The following is a 19,703-nucleotide window of genomic DNA, read 5'->3' as shown; positions in this document are numbered from 1 at the left end:
AGTTGTGGTTGGTTCGTCCTGATTTGATAGACGCGAGAAGCTTCGACGAGCCGAGGTAATGCTAGCCGTTTTGCGAGATCGTGATGATGTATTGCAAAGATGCTCATCGCGGCAACAATTGGTAGTTGTCCAGAGCTACAGGATGATTACGAAAGACCTCGCTGGTGCTGCGGGCTTCGACGACTCCGATATCACAAGCGCGCCGCCATATTTCGAATGTTCGACTCGCGTTCCGATTGGTTCGCGGTGAGGGAATCCGGCGGCAGCTTCCGCAAAAATCGGTCCAGGACCGATCGGCGCGGAATGGGCTTTTCCGGCGGATCTAGCTGCCGCCGAAGCGGATTCCGCGCGCTCTCACCGCCGAATGTCTCAGTGTGAACGCGCCATTACTGTAACGGCCGCAGCCGCGAAAACGAAGCGAATCAATTCCAGGAAGGAACGAACCAAGCGAAGGCGTCATTGCTAGGCAAATAAGGTCGCATGTGATTTTCCAAATGGAAACGCTAAAAATGACGTAAAGGGGCCCAGCGACGCCAAGAAAAAGCAACTTGGCCATATCAAAGAGCGTTTCTTTGAGCGACACTCCTTTCTGCTTTTACTCTGTGCAGAAGCTCAGAGTCGATGTTTTACGATTTGTCCTTGTTATATTGTCTGAAACGCTCAGACGGATAAATTGCCGGTGCAACAGCGACTGTTGCAAGAAATTCGTACGGTCCCTTATGTATTCAAAGGGTCATAGGGTACCTTATCCACAGGGTCCCTAAGACGAATCGAAGCCTAAGGTAATCTTTGCCTCCTCAGTCGTTGATCCTCCATCCCCCCCTCCCCCCCCCCCCCCCACTCAGCCGCCTTCTCCTGTAAGCTTTCTGCACCCAACGTGGTTTTGCACTGACTCCGGGATCGGCCTACCTTCGACCTAGCGAAAATGTCTTGTGACGTCATAGTGGCATCATGATGATGTCACAAAGTTTGGCGAGCTATGACGTCATCTTGACGTAATGAGGTGATGCCATCAAACGGTGCCTTCTTGTGTCACTCGTGTTGAGGCCGACGCCACGGACGCCAACGTTCACTTTTCGCGTTTGATGAGGCATCTAGGGCCTTCGCCTTGAAAAAGAGAGAGCAAAGAACGCCATCACCACCATAGCAATGTTGTCACACTATGCTTAACCAGATTGCTTGAAGGAATGACCCAAAAAACTGCCGCTACTAGGTGACAATAGATGTTGGGAACCAGAAAAGCCACATACATATAAGGAACGGCAAGTTGTGCGTGTTTAACACCGTGAGCGTAGCGAGAGACCACGTGACCTCTCAGTTTTTACATCCCAGCGCGGTTGTGAAGTATGTACTGTTGCAGCCGCCGCGAACTTTCGACATGCTTATATTCATGTTACCTCCGGGACGCCGCTCTCGCCGTCTAACGTAAACAGCGAGTGACGTAATGGTCTTCCTTCTTGATAACCCTGCCTCCCTCATAGCTGTCTGCTCGAGGCTATGTAACTTTTACTTCTTTTTATTATTACGGATTTTCAATGGATTCGCTAAATTGGACTTTAGGATTTGTATTGCCGGTGTTTGAAGCAGTGCCATCTTAAACTTTTCTTTTTTATCGCACATTTTTACTGTACTCACCGCATTTATTTTTTATGCATATCTTTCCTTCCTACCTTGGTCTTTGTTACAAATGCTAGTGTTTTTGCTCCTTCCTTCTATAATGTATTGCATGTACAACCGCGCTCAATATGACTTGCAACACGGGAGCGCGTGGCCTCACTTCTTCAAAGATTGCGCATGGCTTCAATTTGCCCTTATTTCCACAACTAATTGCTATTCTCTCACTTTGATATGGCCCTGAATGAGAACATATTGTTTAGTTGAGGAAATGAGGGCAAGTTGAAGCCACGCGCAACCTTTGAAGAAGTGAGGCCACCCGCTTCAGTGTTGCAAGTCATATTGAGCGCGGCTGTACCTTGAGGGTATAAAAATACATAAATAAAATAAATAAACTATGAGCAGAACATTAAGGTTTATATTGCGCCCTCCGATCCCGCGTTCTCGATATACAACAACAGGAAAGGAGATAGAGGAAAAGATAGGCAGTGCTTAGGTAGGAGCTTGCTACTTTTCGGTTTGCGGAGCTAAGAGTAAACATAAAAACCGAAAAAGGCAGCAATAAGAGCCTATGAGAAGTGGTTGGATCCTGATCAGGGAGCGCGAATGCTTTCGAACACCATCCATGGTGCCCATGGCGACCTCGCAGCAGGCTTCTCACGCTCCAGGAAGAGCAGAGCCGAAACGTCGTTCGCTTTACGAGAGATAAGAAACCGGACGTCGTAGTAGAAAGGAACAACAAAACGGCCCCTCGATGTAACACCCGTAGCCTTCCGATTTTCGCGTCAACTAGCAGGATCGATTTTTCTCCCGGATTTCTTTAGAAGAATAGACCGGCCTCTCTAGGGAGGGCATGTGGGAATACGCCGAAGATGCTTAGCGTTCTGACATTATTTTGTACTGGTTATCTTGTTGATGGTGGTTGATACCACCTGACGCGCGTTTTACTCAATAGCGTCAGATTGTAGTGTATGAAGCCTGAACAAATATGAGTGGTACAACTACGGTTCCTATGCATCCGTACTAAAATGCTGCCATGAGCATGAAAATCGAGGAATAGCGGGAGCATCATGTAGTTTCAACATCATTGTTGGACTAATGACATGGCATTGGCATTGCAGCAAACGCAATGTATGCTTATCCACTGAATCACTTATTGTACAGCAAACCTTGACCAAAGAGGCATGGGTGCTGCCGAAGCTTGACCTGACTCTGTTAGTGTAGAGACTGTGTGGGACCGTTTTAGCGCGCCGCGTATTGCTCTATGCGGCAGTTAAAGCTATATACCACATGTTCAAGGTTAAGCTTGTGGTTTTGTTAAAATTGAGCACTGGGAAGAACGTGAAAACCAGCTGTTTTTAATTAAATGTATTTAAAGAAAGGTAGGGGCCAATGCTTGGCGCCGGCTACTCCTCTTGCACAATGGTTGTCATCGCGGACCACCTTTGTAGATGTGTTATGTATCCAGGGCGACACAAAGTGAGACAATAATTATTGCTGTCAGCCGCCCAATGAACTAAGATTGAATCATGAACTTTTTAGTGACTGCAGCAAGCGGGCATGTTTGTGTTGAAAAGTTGGAGGCAGTCGCGTTTCTACACAGTGCCATTTCAAAGAATTCTTCTAGCATGTCTGTGCCCCGACATACCCCACTGCAAATTTTGCGGTTTGCATTATTGCGCTTTCAAGACAGTGAGCACTGGCGCAAAGCTCCCCCCCCCCCCCCCCGATGTGCCGCGGCAGTTGCGTGCGACGTTTAATCTGACAAGGGGTCGAAGGTATAGGCACAGATGATAACGGTTACCCTTTTGCTACCGGCTGGTGATAGCAAGCAATGACTGCTCGTCATTTGATAGCATTATGATAGCATTTGATAGCATTATGATAGCAAGCAATGACTGCTCGTCACATCAGGGAGAAACATTGCGCTGATGCTCACCGTCTTGTATTCGTAATCATTGAAACCACAAGTAAAAGATGCAGCGGGGTATCCCGGGGCACAGACATGCTAGAAGAATTCTTTGAAGTGGAACTGTGTACAAACGCGACTGCCTCCAACCTTTCACTACGAACATGCCCGCATGCTGCAGTCACTAAAAAGTTCCTTATTTATTCTTAGTTCAATGGGCAGTTGACAGTAATAATTATTTTCTCACTTTGTGTTCCCCTGAATACATATCTTATCTGCAAAGGTGGTTTTCCCGTTCTTCACATTGCTGAATTTTAACAAAACCATAAAGCTTAACTTTTAACATACGGTATATAGGTTTAACTACCACATAGAGTAATGTATAATATACGGCGCGCTAAAATGGTGCCATTCATTCTATATACAAGCAGAGTAAGGTCAGGCTTCGGCAGCACTCAGACCTCTTTGCTCAAGCTTTGCTGTACATTAGGTGACGCAGTAGAGAAGCATAAACTGCGTTTGCTGCAATGGGACAAGAACAGCAGGAGAGAAAACGATAAGCTGCAGTGGGGTAAAAACGCAAAGAAATATATTCACTGCCGATAAAGATCAAACAAAATCTCTGCAAGCCTGATTTGCTTCTATAACAATGCTTTTAAACTTCATCACGCGCCGATCACCAAAGAAAGTGAGAGAGATGCCAGAGACCCGACTGGAGACAATATTTCAGCGTACATGATATGCATATTCCACATTGACCTTAGACTGCGTTGTCTGTGGATATCTGCAAAAAGAGTCTCTACGAAGCCACTTAAGCCAGGAAATGTATTGTTTTACACAGAATCAGGGTTAACCAGACTGGCGCTATGAAGAGCGCTATATTAATGCTAGGAAGATCCATTAGTGACTAACGCGAATCTTGAGCGTTACGGAGCGATCGTTTGCAAACAAAACATCGAGAGAGAAAATCGAAGGGGAAGGGCAGGTAGGATAACGTAGCTTTAGTTTGGTTTACTATCCTGCACGTGCAGGGGCGTAGGCATAATTCTTTTTCGGGGGGGGGGGGCACCACCTTGATCTAAAGTGGGGGCCGGGCAGGCAGACGTGGTCGAGTGTAATTTTGTGCTATGCCATGGCAAAAAACAATATTATCGGGGAGGGCGGGGGGGGGAGATGGGGGTGGCACGAGCACGGTGTGCCACTTCCTGGCTGCGTCACTGTACACGTGGGGGGGGGGGGATAATGGAAAAGCTAGAGAAGAAGGAACAAGAGTCAGAAAAGGCAGAAATGAACTGTTAGTGTGAACACACACAACACGAGCTCGCGCTGGCAGTTCGCAGACGCTCGTGAAGTCCTATCGTCTTCAACTAGTTCAATGGGGCTTTTGTGGCCTTGTGCATGCGCGAAACCGCAAATAAGAGCTCGGAAAGAAAGCGCGGGGTGAAGGGAGGGGGTCGCATGCATACGAAGGAGATACCGTGGGCTCGCAATGATATGGAGACACGTTCGTGAAGGAGAGGCCTGCTATGTGAAAGAGACCCAAAGAGCGAACAGGACACACGATAGAAGGCACTGCGGTGGTTGAGTACAGCCTGCCGAGCTAAGTGCATTCCCAAATGCTGTGGCGGTCGTCTGTGGCAGCGTGACTGTTCCGAGATGTCACTCAATATGAAAGCGACGACTGACACAGCCCTTCCTGTGTGGTGTCTCGCACCATCCAACAGCGATGCCTTAGTTGATTTCATCTTGCCAGCATTCATATGATGGAAGCCAAAAAATTAAGTGTTACAGGAAAAAAATACGAGCCATCTAAAATGCAAGTGCACGTTCAAACACCTGTGTAGGTTTAAAACATGAAGCCGAAGGCGGCTTTGGTTAGCAGGACGGTAGACATACACCATATTGCATGGCTTGACAAAGAATAGGTGGATCGTGCACTCTTGGGTAAGGAACTTCGAAAACGCTTGTGAAATAGGAGGAATAAGATTAGTGTCGCAAGTAACTTGACAAAACTCTGAAAAACTTGAGAAATTGATAAAATCTAAGAAACCTTGAAACCACGCACTGGCATTACGTTCAGTCTCCATGTTTGCACATTTCGTATTCTTAGTTTCACCAACACTGTAGCGATAAAGCTGAGCGTAGATCTATTCAGTGATAGTGCTGGAAAAAACGAGGCACGAAAACGGACAAGAATACACTGTGCTGACACTCAGAGCTTAGACTACATTTGCAAGGACATTCACAACGGTGCCCACAAGATAGCTAACTGTACGCGCTAAGACACGAATCCGTACTCGTTCCCTGTTAATAGCTAGCTGTAAGCACAACGATGTCGAATGTGAAAGTTTAAGGTATAGACGACGGTCACATATACATGGACTGGATGAGAGAACTTGCGCATGCCTTTTCGTCATCTTTCCCTTGTGCATTGCCTTCTTCCTCTCTGCTTCCTTCCTGATTATTTGGTGTCTCTGTGTGTGATCGATTATACAGGACACCAGTCCGGAAAAAAAAACAACAAACGACATGTCTCTTCGTTCATTCGAATGTGCAGCAAGAAAATAAGAACATACGCACGTGCACAGACTGTGGTCTATCGCTGACAAATCGCTGCGCTTTCCATGCCCGTCGACTAAGCCGGCTCGCAAAATAAATGACGGCTCTATCTTCGGACGATGGATACAGTCTTTTCGGAACCTTTAGGCTGGGATTCGAGAAGCGGAATCTCAGTAATCGCACTTATTACGGCACATCCCATCAACGTGGACTTACTAGCGCACACAGAATTGGTACTCCCGTGAAAGGATTATTAGAAATAACAAAAGTCACAGTTTCGCCTCAAGCGCGAAGCATTAAATGCGATAGCAAGAAATTAGAATGTCACAGGAAGAACGGCATGCAGCTAGAAACTTGCTGCGCGCTGCCCAAGCACAAATGACACAGGAAAAGAAAACACACAAGGCGAGTACGAACTAACAACTGTCACAGCTCGACACTTGCAGCGCGCTGCTTAAATACAAAGAAAAAGGCACGAAAACGCACAGGTATACATAGGACGAGCGCGAACTGTCACAGTTCAACTAACCCTACTTCGATTGTTTTAGCTAGCATATCACTCCTTTCGCAAGAGCGGCCGCTGCAGCGAGTAGTGACCTTCGTGTGGTCTGTCTCGCACCCAGGCTGCTGGCGAGCCGAGCGGATACTCTCGCACCCAGACACCGGGCTGACCGGACTGCCAAGGCGCGCGCGGGTTGCACCAAGTAAACAGGGCAAACTGCAGTTCCGAGGCGAAAAAGTGCCAGTTCACGCCGCTTCAGCGTATAAGAGCTCGTCTGGGCACGACAGCGTCGTCTTTGGATGCCAAAACAAGCAGCGCAACGGGAGGATATTACTTAGCGTTGTCTGCGGCGATCACGACGCGCCACAGGAATAGCGCCGGCGCGGTGTTTTGAGCTTCGCCGCGAATAGATAACTGTGATCAAGCAGAAAAACAAGGAGCCGAGTGAAAATGCGCGAGTAAGTACACTAACTGCATGTATTCTGCAGTGGGATGCCCACCTATTTCATTTTACGAACCTAATTTGCGTGACACGCAGCTGGGTGCACTTCATACCCTTAAGCGTTTCCTTTGACGAAAATGTAGTGCAAGGTAGTGCTTTCAAGCCCAAGCAATCAGCATGCTTTGCCACTTTAAACGTAGTATCAAGCTTTAGTGCTTTTGATGGCATCCACGCCTTCAAGGTTATAAACTTTCGCCTTTAAAAGGTACTAAATGGTACGGTGTTCCTCAACAGCTGGCCAGAATTTCGTGCTTTCATTTCAGTGTTTGATGTTCCCAAATTTATTTGGACACGGGGCATCCAGCTGCACATAATATATATATATTGGCACGTAAGTAAACAGTACTCGCGCCAGTGTCCTTTACGTCGCAGGCGTAGCGCTAGCTCAAGCAGCTAAATGTTTAGCATATTTACACAGCACACATTTAATAAGAGACAGCTGGATTCCGCCCATTTCAATATCGGCTTAACTAAGAGGAGCACAGTATCGCGTGTAAATCATCATCGTTACAGAATTAAAATCGTGCAGATAGCTTCCAAAAGGGATCGATGAACGTCATTGCAGGTGATACTCTCTGATAGCAGGCTTTTGTGAGCAAGACGCATTGTTGTAAGAGCGCTGGTGGAACAAAAATTACCTTCTGCGAAACTACGCGCAAAGCGTACTCTAATTATTACGCGATGCATGTTAAAATGACGAGTTTTCACAAAACTTTGTGCGCAACTTGTAATATGCGGCAACAAAGCATCGTTTCGCTCTTTCGCGAGCTGCATTGCAATTGCGACTCACGCGTACTACAGCGAGGACGTTTTATTTACAAATGCAACAGCGTACGTACCTGACAAGGTTGCTTCCGCAGCCTACTCAGCATGTATATATAGCGTATACATTGTGGACTTGCATGAGCAAGGTGTTCTTGATGTTCTAATAAAAAAGGCGGAAATGTCCAGGCTATAAAAAACGCGAACCACGCTCTCCGACGGGCTGAGTTTCGGGAGTTCCGTGTTTGCTCTGTGTAGCGTCTGCTGGCATGGCAGCCCAGGCATGTTGTTTCGTAGCGTGTACGATAGATGGCGCGATGCGCGATGCCAATATGGCGCTACGCATGGAATTCGCTGTGTTCTGGTCTATAGCTTCAACGCAAACTTCGCGGGGAAAGCACAAGACGCACAAAACTCCCCCTCAAGAGATAATAGTGTCAGCACGGTCGACCACGCCCTGTATGTCAAAGTACAAGTCGATGGGGCACATCCAAACTCCGGCAAATTCTCCACAGTTTTAGAATTGGGGACCCAAGATATTTGCGAGTCGCCAAGACGCATGCGCAGAACGCAAGCCACTCTTCAACTCTTGAGCTGGTGTCGTCCCAAGACGCTACAGTGCCTTCCTTTGGGTGGCAAACAAAACCGCAGAGCGCGCGACAACAACACAAGAAAAATTACACATCATCTCCCCCTACGGGCAACCATGGTGGTATGCGAAAGCATCGCGGGGGTGCGCATTGAGTTTCCGTTTCTCTTATGTGACTTATGAGACGGTGGTTGTCGAGGCGTTTGAATTACCGCTCGCTGACGCTGACGTTTACGTTCAGCTTCCCGAGCCTTCCTCTGCTCCGCGGCGGCGGCGCCGCCGCTGAAACTAGCGCCGACGTTGACGTTGTTTATGGCGTGAGGCACACCATTGCACAGAGAAATAATGACGGAAGCACAGCAAACGCGCGCTTTCGCAGCCTCGAAGATTCGAGATTCGCTTGCTGGCGTTGCCGTTTACGTTCAGCTTCGCGAGCGTCCATAGCGCCGTTGCGAAGGAGAGTGCTACGGGATCGAGCACGCCGCATTATATACGAGCGCACAGCTGTGGCGGAGAGAGAGAAACGGGAGAGGAGTAACGAAGCGGAGGCAGCGCTCACGCCGCCTGCTCCCACCTCTTGGCGCTGAGCCGTGCTCCCAATTAGGGTTGCAGAAGTTGCGCCTCTTCCTTTCCTCAACCTCTCCTCCTCCTCCTCCTCCTGGCGCTCACGCGAGGAGAGGGGGAAGAGTTGGCGCATGCACAGTATGGGTGAGGACGCCGCAAACAGACACTGCCCCGAGCATAAGATGCTTTCGCATCTAATAAAGACAGCGCTTGGCAGTGGCACGTGAAGCCACGGCTCGTGTTCCCTGCGAGCATCGATTGTGATCACTAAGGTAAAACTTCATTTGGCTCTAGTTGGTCCATATTACTGATGCTAAAATTACAGCGCAAACGCACTTCTTTGACCTTCTTAGATATTCTTTGCTACTATTAGATTCAAATGGGTGCAGGGACAACCCTGCACCCATCTGAATCTAATTTCATGTATTCACGTATTTATTACACTATCATCTTTGTTAAACGTTTTGGTTTTGAGCTACTGTTCTGTGCGCATGTGCAGTAACTTTGCTTGAGGCTTATATATTGTCACGTGGTCGTGACGTCGACGAAGACAGCAGTGGGCGTCTGCAGAATGAAACTGTTTATTTGGCCGAACTTGTGGCCGGGAAAATGAGAACTAGAACTACAGCAATACACGGTGTACAATGATAGCGGCGAACAGGGCGTCGTCCGTCGATCAACTGACAAGCGGTCAAGTGCGTCGGATTTTATACAGGTGCTATCGAACTTTCCAGCGATATCGCTGGTGGCGGCGTTATCTCTCGATAAAGCTGGAACATTCGCGTGCGGCGCGAAATCTTAACAAAACGATCTACTACAATCGAGAAGTTTCTTGAACACTGCTTCGCGGACAGCCTCGAGCATTGATAACCGTCCTTGCTGGTCAATTCCCGGGCGTGGCAATATGCATTGGCGTATGAAAGAATAAAGCAGTTTAGTCCTCGCTTGTGTCGTACGTTTCTTTTCTTCGTGGATGTCTTGTGCGTTTGCGCTGTAATTTTAGACTGAGGATTCTGGTCGCGGTGTAACATTCTGGTTCAGCCTCTCGTTTCTTCCCTCATGTGGCATAAGTCTACAAGATCGAAGACGTTCCCATGAGCTTGCGCCACCACGAGCCACGGGACGCTCTTTTTCCCTGGCCGACTGACCACTATTGGTGTGGCGTTACTACCTCAAATTGGAAAATTAGCGTGGGTCACCAGCAATACGACGCAAACGCAGCGCGGGCAACGATACAGCATGGCCCACGTCTTGCATAATTTTATTTTCGCTACGTGTGGCGTCCCGTGCGTTTCCCCCAACGCCGCGTGCGTTTCTATTTGACCGTTAGTGTCCTGGAGAACAAATGAGGCATGGCGTAATTGTCTAAGGCAGTGAGCTGCGTAGCGAGGGGTCGCACGTTCGAAACACCGGTCGAGCGCTGCGGAATTTGTTCTTCTGAATTATTTCTATTTATGGCTTTTATTTATATATACTTGCATAACACATATCCGGGACATGACGGCGACGGCAAAAATCCGCCGAGAGTGTCCACGTAATCGCTATCGCAATAAAAAAAAAACGAAACGCAAAAGCGGAGCGTGGTGTGTTTTCCAACGCTGCCGCAGAACAGCGGCAAAAACGGAGCGTCGTATGTTTTTCAACGCTGCCGCAGAACAGCGATCGCCGGCTTTTCTTTTATCGTTTACTGCGCTGAAATGTCCCGCTGATCCCGGATAACAGCCCTTGAAGTTGCTGCATCACTAATACTTCGAGCCGAACCCGTCGATTAGACATGGTATTCTTTGACTCTACGTAGAGGAATCTCCAGGTCAGCTTTCGAGCTTCCATTGGGAAGCGCAGCGCACGCTTCGGATGTGCCGTTCGAACGGGTTCTCTCCAAGAAGGTGTAGAACAACTTTTTCTTCGGTAGTTATTCCAAGTGTCCCATTGAAATTTGACATGGCTAGCGTTCCTTTTAACGCGGACGCAAAGGCTTTCTGCCCACCCGACATTTGTTTCGTTTTTCGCCCACGCGATCAACATTCTGCAAAGTAGCAGCGCACGCAGACCGGAAGCTAGCGTTCGAAGAATGTTCGTTCTGCCCTTATACTCCCGGAGTTTCGTTTGTCGCTATAGAACCGGACAATTCTCTGCACGTCCATTCGCCTAAAGGGGCCTACGCCGCTTCGCGTGTGAGACAATGTTTGCAACGTTTAGGACAGGACGAAATGACATTTCTGGCGTTTGACATTCAGGAGGAAAAACAACGGAGTTATTTTTTATATTTTAGTTTCTTCGCAGAACATCATTCGGAAAACAGCGTGGGACAAGCATTTTTCTTCCTTTGTTTGTAATTTTTGTTTACTTGAACGCGGACATACATACATACTTTTGTAACGTGTAGTGATTGAGCTACATCCTCTGAATAAGTTGTGCATTTCTGCTTGGCGGCGTCGGGCAGAGGACGAAGTGCCATGTCATACGTAAAAAAAATCCATTGAAAGAATAGATAGGCTGCAGACCGAGCGCCTCGTTCTAGAGGCCGAACAGGAGCGGCAGCCAGGCCATCACGTGACCACATTGCCCTGAAGACAAATGCTGATGCAGCAGGCGGCTTGAGGATTGTCACGTTGTGCTAGCGGAAGAATGCACAGAGAGGGACAAGCAACACAAACACGCTAGATTTGAAAATCTTTCTTTGCCGGAGTTAAGTACGGTGCTTACGTTTTTACAACTTCTTCAGTTACTAAGTAATTTAGCAGCAATTTATCAAGTAATAAAAACACACTTGCACATTCAAGCATGTGGGTCGCATATTTAGTGGGCGCATAGACCCACCCTCTAGGTATTAAAGAGTGCAAGCACTGGTATGGTACAAACTCTGTTTTGCTTCTAATGTTCTGAGGACTCTGAAATGGCGGAAATTTCCGTATGAAAGAGTATTGTATCCATCACGTAACTGACACGATTTCTGGAAGCCAAGGCTATTGTGTAGACAGATCCATGAGCAGCCTGCCACTATTCTCACGCTAGAGTAACCGATATTGAGGTTAGGCACGCACATGTCAGCGCTTGATTAAAAAAAAAAATTCTTAACACAAAAATTCTAAATCCATTACTTCGCCGCAACGGCGAAACAATGAATGCGATAGCAACAAATGAGAATGTCACACGAAGAACGGCAAGCAGCTCGATACTTACAAAGCGCCGCTCGAGCGCAAAACACTGACGAAAATAACGTACACAGGACGACCACGAACTAACTTTCCCTTTATACCTCTTCTTTCCTTTTTCTTTCTTAATAATAGGTATTTTTTATTATCGTTTATTTCCAGTGCCCCCATTCCCAATAAAGGGTTGCCAGCCGTTCTGAGAACTGGCTAACCTCCCCGCCTTTCCGTCTATTTATTCCTCCTTCTCAAGCTGCGCCCTACAACAAGAAAGAAAGAAAGAAAGAAAGAAAGAAAGAAAGAAAGAAAGAAAGAAAGAAAGAAAGAAAGAAAGAAAGAAAGAAAGAAAGAAAGAAAGAAAGAAAGAAAGAAAGAAAGAATGGAAGAGTACATTATATCTGGGCTTAACATAAACTCACGGCCACCATCTAACCGGCGACACGCGAGCGTCTCTAACTGGAAGATGCGGGGGATATAGATGCGGCGCCACGCGCTGACATCGAAAACGTTCAAGACGATCCATCGTCAGGCATTTGACGGATGTCGCTGTGCCTCCGGGCGACAGAGCATCTGTTATCCGAGATAAAAAGGACGGTGTACAGAAAGATGGACAGGGGTTAAACGCCGGTAAATACGAGGAAACGAGGCGACATGGAAAGCACGGCTTCTGCATGAGCAGAAAGAAACTCGATTTATGTCTGTCAGCGAGAGTTGTTGTTGTTTAGAAAACACAAGAAAGCAAAGTATACGACAACTACAATATACGAATTTGCCACGTGGCGTTGGCACAACTTCCGGCACGTTGAGAAACGAGGATACGTTTACACAGGCGCAATACAATCGCGCTTGTGTTCGAAAAATGTTGTCAAAACAGGGAACTTAGAAAAGAAATGCGTTTTTTTCGGTATTTCTAGATTGGCGATGAAGTACCGGACACAGTTTGAGCCTCAGCCTAGTGTCTTTGAAACATCCGTGCACATAATGCATTTTAAGTGAGTGCAACGGGCAGTTTTCCCTTTCGAAAAGTAGGTAGCACAAAAACGTTCCCAAAACGGTGAGCCGACACGAAGGAGTCCGCACACGTACGCTAACAGAGCTAGACAGTCTGAATATGTAATAAAGAAACAGAAACACTCGTGACAGTAGCGCCAGGTAGATACTTGAAACTCCATGCAGCTGTTACGAGCGGTCATTCGGCGCCTGAATTTAGAATGAAACCGGCGCCTCGGGCTTCGAGCTAAAAGAGCTCTCACCTGTGCACTGAATGCACCCTCTCAACGTACGGTCAAAGTTTCTAGGTTTCCGTCTGAACATTGCTACCACCCGCGAACTCTTTCACCTCGATACAAATTACGAGTTGATGGCGGATCGTACGCACGTCGGATCCATGTCCATTGTTTAAGCAGTTGGGAGAATAAGTGGGAAAACATCGTGATCAACGTCGAACGCTGTATGGAGAAAGACAGCCCGTGTCCTAGACGTTGTGGCTGTACGCCTTTGTGCGTGAATGATCACAATGGGGACATTTAAAGAGTTTATCGCGAATATATAGGGGAGGCCAAAAGCCTGCAGAGAGGCTACTGTGGCCAGATGGCTAAGTGCTCCGCGTCCTCCGCTTTTTTTTTTCTGTATTAGAAAGGGCGTAGTTTCTAATGGCCAAAACAGAGGCGTAGCCTGAAGTTCCTCTGAAATTGTACAAGAACTGCATTGAGTTAGGCTCCGCTTAGATCTGAGCTGACTACAACTGCGCCCTGTAAATTATTCATGAACATCAACTAAATGGGAATAAAAAGTACCAAAAAAGATAATTACGTGCAACATAACACAAACGACACTTTTAAGGCAGGATTTCAGAATAATCGGTCACGCCGTGTGAAACCCTATAAAGCAAGAAGTAAACAGGTAAAGCTACTTGGGTGATAATTGCCAATTCCCTGCTAATTAAATCAAATCAACGCATGGCGGAGCATTCAGGTTAAAGTAGACAGCAAAGTGGCGCATCACCTTCATACAAATGACGTGTCACTATTTTTGTCTACTTCGCTCAGATACCATCCAATTCTTGAATCATGTTCATGCAAAAAAAAAGTCCTGCAGATCCCACGCACGGTGGGAATCGATGTCATGCGATTCAGTCAGCAAGGAGCGGAGTACATCGCATTGTTTGTCATTGAGGCAAGTGAAGGAATTCATGCCATGACAAGTAGTTCACTATCGCATGTTTGTCATGCATGCATGCATGCATGTACAATCGGGTACATACTATGCTAATGAAACATATATTCCGGTATATACGGTGCATGACTTGTCATTTATAAGTCATTTATACCACTATTTCCCGTGGTTATTGTATTATTATATATACGCAAATCTCTTTCCTCTCCTTATCATCACCCCTCATCACTCCTGTATGCAGAGTAGCAGGCTAGAGCGCACTAGCTCAGGCCGACGTCTCTGCCTTCAAATAAATTCTCTCTCTCTTATCATTTATATTCATCATGCAGTCGCATCACCCCATAGAACTTTTAATATATCCAGTGAATGAAACGGCCGTAAGCACACCATGAACGTGGCATGTAAGTTATGCGGTACTTACCATGCATGTCATGACCTTTACGTTACAACCTGTCATTTATGTTCGTCATACAGTCATGCCACGCCATACTAATATTGGTATATATCGAGTGAATGAAACGGCCGCGAGCGCACCATGAGCGCGGCATGTAAATTATGCCATACATGGCATACATACATCATCATTTTTATGTTATTACTTGTCATTTATGTTTTTCATAGAGTCAGGTCACGCAATTACACTTTTGGTGCATATCAATCTGGCGAAACGGCCGCGAGCGCACCATGAGCGTGGCATGTGTCATGCCCCACATGATATGTATGTCATGATTTTCATATTACCACCTGTTACCTATGTTTGCCATATAGAAATGACACGCTACCAATTTTGACATATATCCATCTAATGACACGGCCGTAAGCGCTCCAACACCGTGTGATGTAAATCATGCCGTACATGACTTGCATGTCCTGATTTGCGCGTTACGACCAGTCATTTATGTTCTTATGCACTCTTGTCATGCCATACTAATTTTCGTATACACTAAATTAACAAAACGGCCGCGAGAGCGCCAAGGTTGTGACATGGAAATCATGCCGTTCATGACATGCATTTCGTGATTTCAATGTTATGACCTGTCATTTATGTTCGTCACGCAGTCACGTCATGTCATACCAATATTGGTATAATCCCATTACCGAATCGGGCTAAGCGAACACAATGTCGTAGGTGGCCAGATAGATGGATGGATGGATGGATGGATGGATGGATGGATGGATGGATGGATGGACGGACGGACGGACGGACGGACGGACGGACGGACGGACGGACGGACGGATAGATGGATGGATGGCCTTGTGCGTTCACAAACAAGCTGGCGAAGTTTGAGCGCATTGGGTCAAGTGTTTAATTTATAATTGAATATTTTTATAAACACGTGAGGGGCCTGAGAGTATGACAACACTGGTGCAATCGCGAGCAGTGACGTAACGAGCAGCTTGCTGTGCGAGCGTCTGCATTCCGTTCTGGGTTCTCGGGTCAGTTCTGGGGTCAGCTGCGCGTGAAATTGAGATACTTTAGCTTTCTTCAGCTTTGCACGCAAATTGAACGATTTGCAGCGGCTGAAACTTTGTAGAATACGACGGCTCCACTCCATGCCGCACATGACGTCACGGACGCCATGGCACCATGGCAAAATGGCGGTCGCTGGCAGTGGGCGGGGTTTATAGTCAGTCATTTCTAGGGCTTGTGTTGCACTGAAATATTCTTTCACAGTTCACTTTTTATATGCGTAGAGGCATAATAGACACTCTACTTCTGTTTTTCGCTGAAAACCACGAATTGTTTGGTGACCCTGTCATGGCCCTTTATGTGAATGCGTAAGGCATTCACGTCATGTCGTTTAGGGACGCTACAGATCAACAAAAATTATACAAATAAATTATTTTTGCATCGGCGAGTATGCACCTGAATCTAATTGTTACAAGATCGTCACCTGAAATATATATGGGTACCGGCTACCTAACATGCACAATAAGATTCGCACATGAGTCCGGGGTAGCCAGCCGCGCTCAGCCTCGTTAACCTGCCTCACATTCCCTTTAACTCTTCCTTTTCTCTCTCTCTCTCTGCCATCCCCCAATCTGTTTACTTTTGTACTACACGCATACTCTACTACCGTATTTACTCGAATCTAGGCCTGCCCCGATTCTAAGCCGACCCCCGAAATTCGCAAGGCCAGAAAAGAAAAAAAAACTATTCATTGTACTCTAATCTAAGCCGACCCCCCCTCAACCCCCCCCCCCCCGCTTTCGCACATCTTTTTTTCGAAATACGGTACCTTACTTTAAGTCCAGTTCAATGTCGACAAAGTGATATAACGTTACAGAACCTCTCTAGCTACCTAGGAAGGACGGTCGAAAAAATAAAAAGAAAAGGCGAACAGAGATGAAAAGACCTCGTTGCACTTAATGCAACACCTCGCAAAGATAACGGAATAGTAACTGAAGAGTGAGAAAAGCACAGTAAAAAGTGACAGGAATTGCGACTTAAATGACGACTAATTGCTTTTCTAATTAGGAGTTTGCCGGCTAGTAGAAATGGAAAAGAAAAACGAAGCTTCTGTCCAATAACGAACACGGATGCGTATCCGGCAAGCACTGGTGCAGAATAGGGAAACAGCGTAGCATAAACTTAGATAAGGGCACTGGAGAGACATTTGGCGGTCTTCGGCCCCGCAGAGGCGGCGAGCTCGCCCGCAAAGCAGCAAGAGCAATAGGAGAAGCTCGAAAAACGTGAGGGAGTGCGAGATTGGTAGATAAAACACGACAATTAGAGGAGCCCGGGTACCGAAGTGCGCTAATAGGGAGGGGAAGGTTTTCTATTTTTGCACGGGTCTCGCTCCCGTGTGCCGGTGTGTGCACCGAAGATCAACATTTCGAGAGAGAGAGCTCTGCGGAAACGGGGCAAACGAGGGGAGCGTAGGTAGTACATGCTGTAAAAAAGACGTTACTGCGGCGTGTACACAAGCGCGAGTCCACCAGGGTCTGACCCTCGAGTCTGGAACAGGCACGTGTAAACACGGACCCATGAAAGACAGCTCATATAGATCACGGAGTGAGACCTTTCAGTCCTGCTCGTGCTGCATCTGTACCGTTGCTGTTACCTGATTATTCTTTACAGCGACAATCCTGAAAATATTAATATTAATAATAATCATAATAATATGTGTAATATGTGAGTTTTTACGTGCCAAAACCACGATATGATTATGGGGCGTGCCTCCGTGGAGCGCTACGAAAATTTTGAACGTCTGGTGTTCTTTAACGTACACTAACATCGCACAGTACACGGGTTTCCAGCATTTCGCCTACATCAAAATGCGACCGCCGCGGCGGGGATCGAAATCGCGACTATCGGGTGAGAACGGATACCACTGTATCACCGTGGCTGCCATGACAATCCTGTCGTGTTTTTACACAGCGTGTATCGCCGCTGCGACGCCGCGCAGTCATCAATTTCCACTGTGGTACGAAACGGGCGCCATGCCGGGACTTCTTCGCGCGAGTACATTTGCAGGAGCTCCGCCCCTGCAGCTTTCCCTTCATTGCCAAGAAAAATCCGCCAGTCTAAGCTGAGCTGGTTAATTGACGAAGGGGGAATGGCAGCATCGACGAAGCGAATTTAGTTTTCTCGCCAGGTCCGTATTGCGAAAGCATCAATTTTTTGAAGGCAGGAGCTATGAATCATGAGTCCAATGGGTATTCATATATTACGATTGCCCAAAGAGAATATTTCAGTATAAGGCAACATAGCTGGAACGAAATTATTCTGTAATAAATTGCGTCTAGATTACGGTGACATTAAACTTAAAATAGCAGTCTCATAAAAGATGGCGTCTTACCTGAGGACTTGCGGAAGTTTTGCATCACAGCTCAAGAACTCGAGCACATTCACATACAGGGTGTCCCAGCTATCACGCAGCACGATTTAAAAAAGGAGGAACGGCGTTACGCGAATCAAACCTACAGCATATTGTTCCTAGTACACTAGAGTAGCCACTGCTATTTTTTTCGTTAATGAGGTTTAATTAATTAGTCATAATTATATTTCTAACTCGACAAGTATTTGCCTAATTGTCAAAATGTCAATGAGGCGTATGTAGGCATGTTCAAATGGCATCTAACTGCGCTACTTTCAACAACGTGCTAATTGCGCGCTCATTTTTTCCGCCTGATCAAGAAAGCCCGCGAAATATGAAAAGTGACACGTGACTAGAGTTGCGCGCATCAGGAACGAGCGCCCTCAAACAGGCTCCCTATGAGGCAGAGAGTATCAAGGAAAAAATGCAGAAAGAGAAAAAACGTATCACCCTATCTGCCACTCCCCGGCCTAGAAACGCACCGCTTGGTTTTACAGAGTCAGGCCGTAATCGGAACACCTGCCGCGTTATCAATGAGAACAGTCGGCCGTGAGATATGGATGATTGCGGCGTACTATCGAACGGATTGAATTCCAGCGAAATTGCACGCATATCGCTGGCGCCCGACCTGTACCCTTGCCAAAATGCGGAACGCTGTCTTTCGCAACAGGCAACAGCAAAGCGGTTGTTTGCAGTAAGCTTATTTGAGGGCGCTGGTTTCCTTTGCGGGTGGGAGCGTAGTCACGTGTTATTTTTCATATTTAGCGGGCTTTCTTTATCAGCCGGAAAAAATGAGCGCGCAATTAGCACGTTGTTGAAAATAGCGCAGTTAGATGCCATTTGAACATGCCTACATACGCCTCATTGACATTTTGACAATTAGGCGAGTATTTGTCGAGTTAGAAATATAATTATGACTAATTAATTAAACCTCATTAACGAAAAAAATAGCAGTGGCTACTCTAGTGTGCTAGGAACAATATGCTGTAGGTTTGATTCGCGTAACGCCGTTCCTCTTTTTTTAAATCGTGCTGCGTGATAGCTGGGACACCCTGTATATTGTGGTAACGTTGAAGGCACATCAAGAGCTGCACACAGCTCTTCCACAGCAGCGTACAGATCACTCTAAGCCCTTTACGTACTTTTTCGAAACACATTAACTTCACCATTACTGTGGTTGCTGATGCTGCCCTCAATAGATATTTTTTAGTAATATAGATATCACTCTAAATCGCAGCCATTTTTTATTGAAGAGAAGAAATGACAGGCCTTTGCTTGCAGCGAAACCGTTTATCCGTTTAGTTGATTCATCGGTTCTTTGAATTCGAAAAGCGGATAAACGGAGCGATCGGTCTGACTAGTTTATTATTGGGGTAATATGTGTTCTTTCTGTACTGGTATCGAAGTTCTTTGAAACGCAATATTGGCGTCACCCAGCCACCCACTCACGTATTTGTAGACACGGTAAACATATACGAAACCATTAACAATGTTCCGGCAGTGGTATTTAAGACCTGGTCAACTAGTAGCTAAGCATGATGCTTTGACCGCTAC

Source organism: Rhipicephalus sanguineus, chromosome 5 (assembly GCF_013339695.2).
Source record: "Rhipicephalus sanguineus isolate Rsan-2018 chromosome 5, BIME_Rsan_1.4, whole genome shotgun sequence".
Classification (NCBI taxonomy): domain Eukaryota; kingdom Metazoa; phylum Arthropoda; class Arachnida; order Ixodida; family Ixodidae; genus Rhipicephalus; species Rhipicephalus sanguineus.
This window is presented reverse-complemented; position numbering follows the sequence as displayed.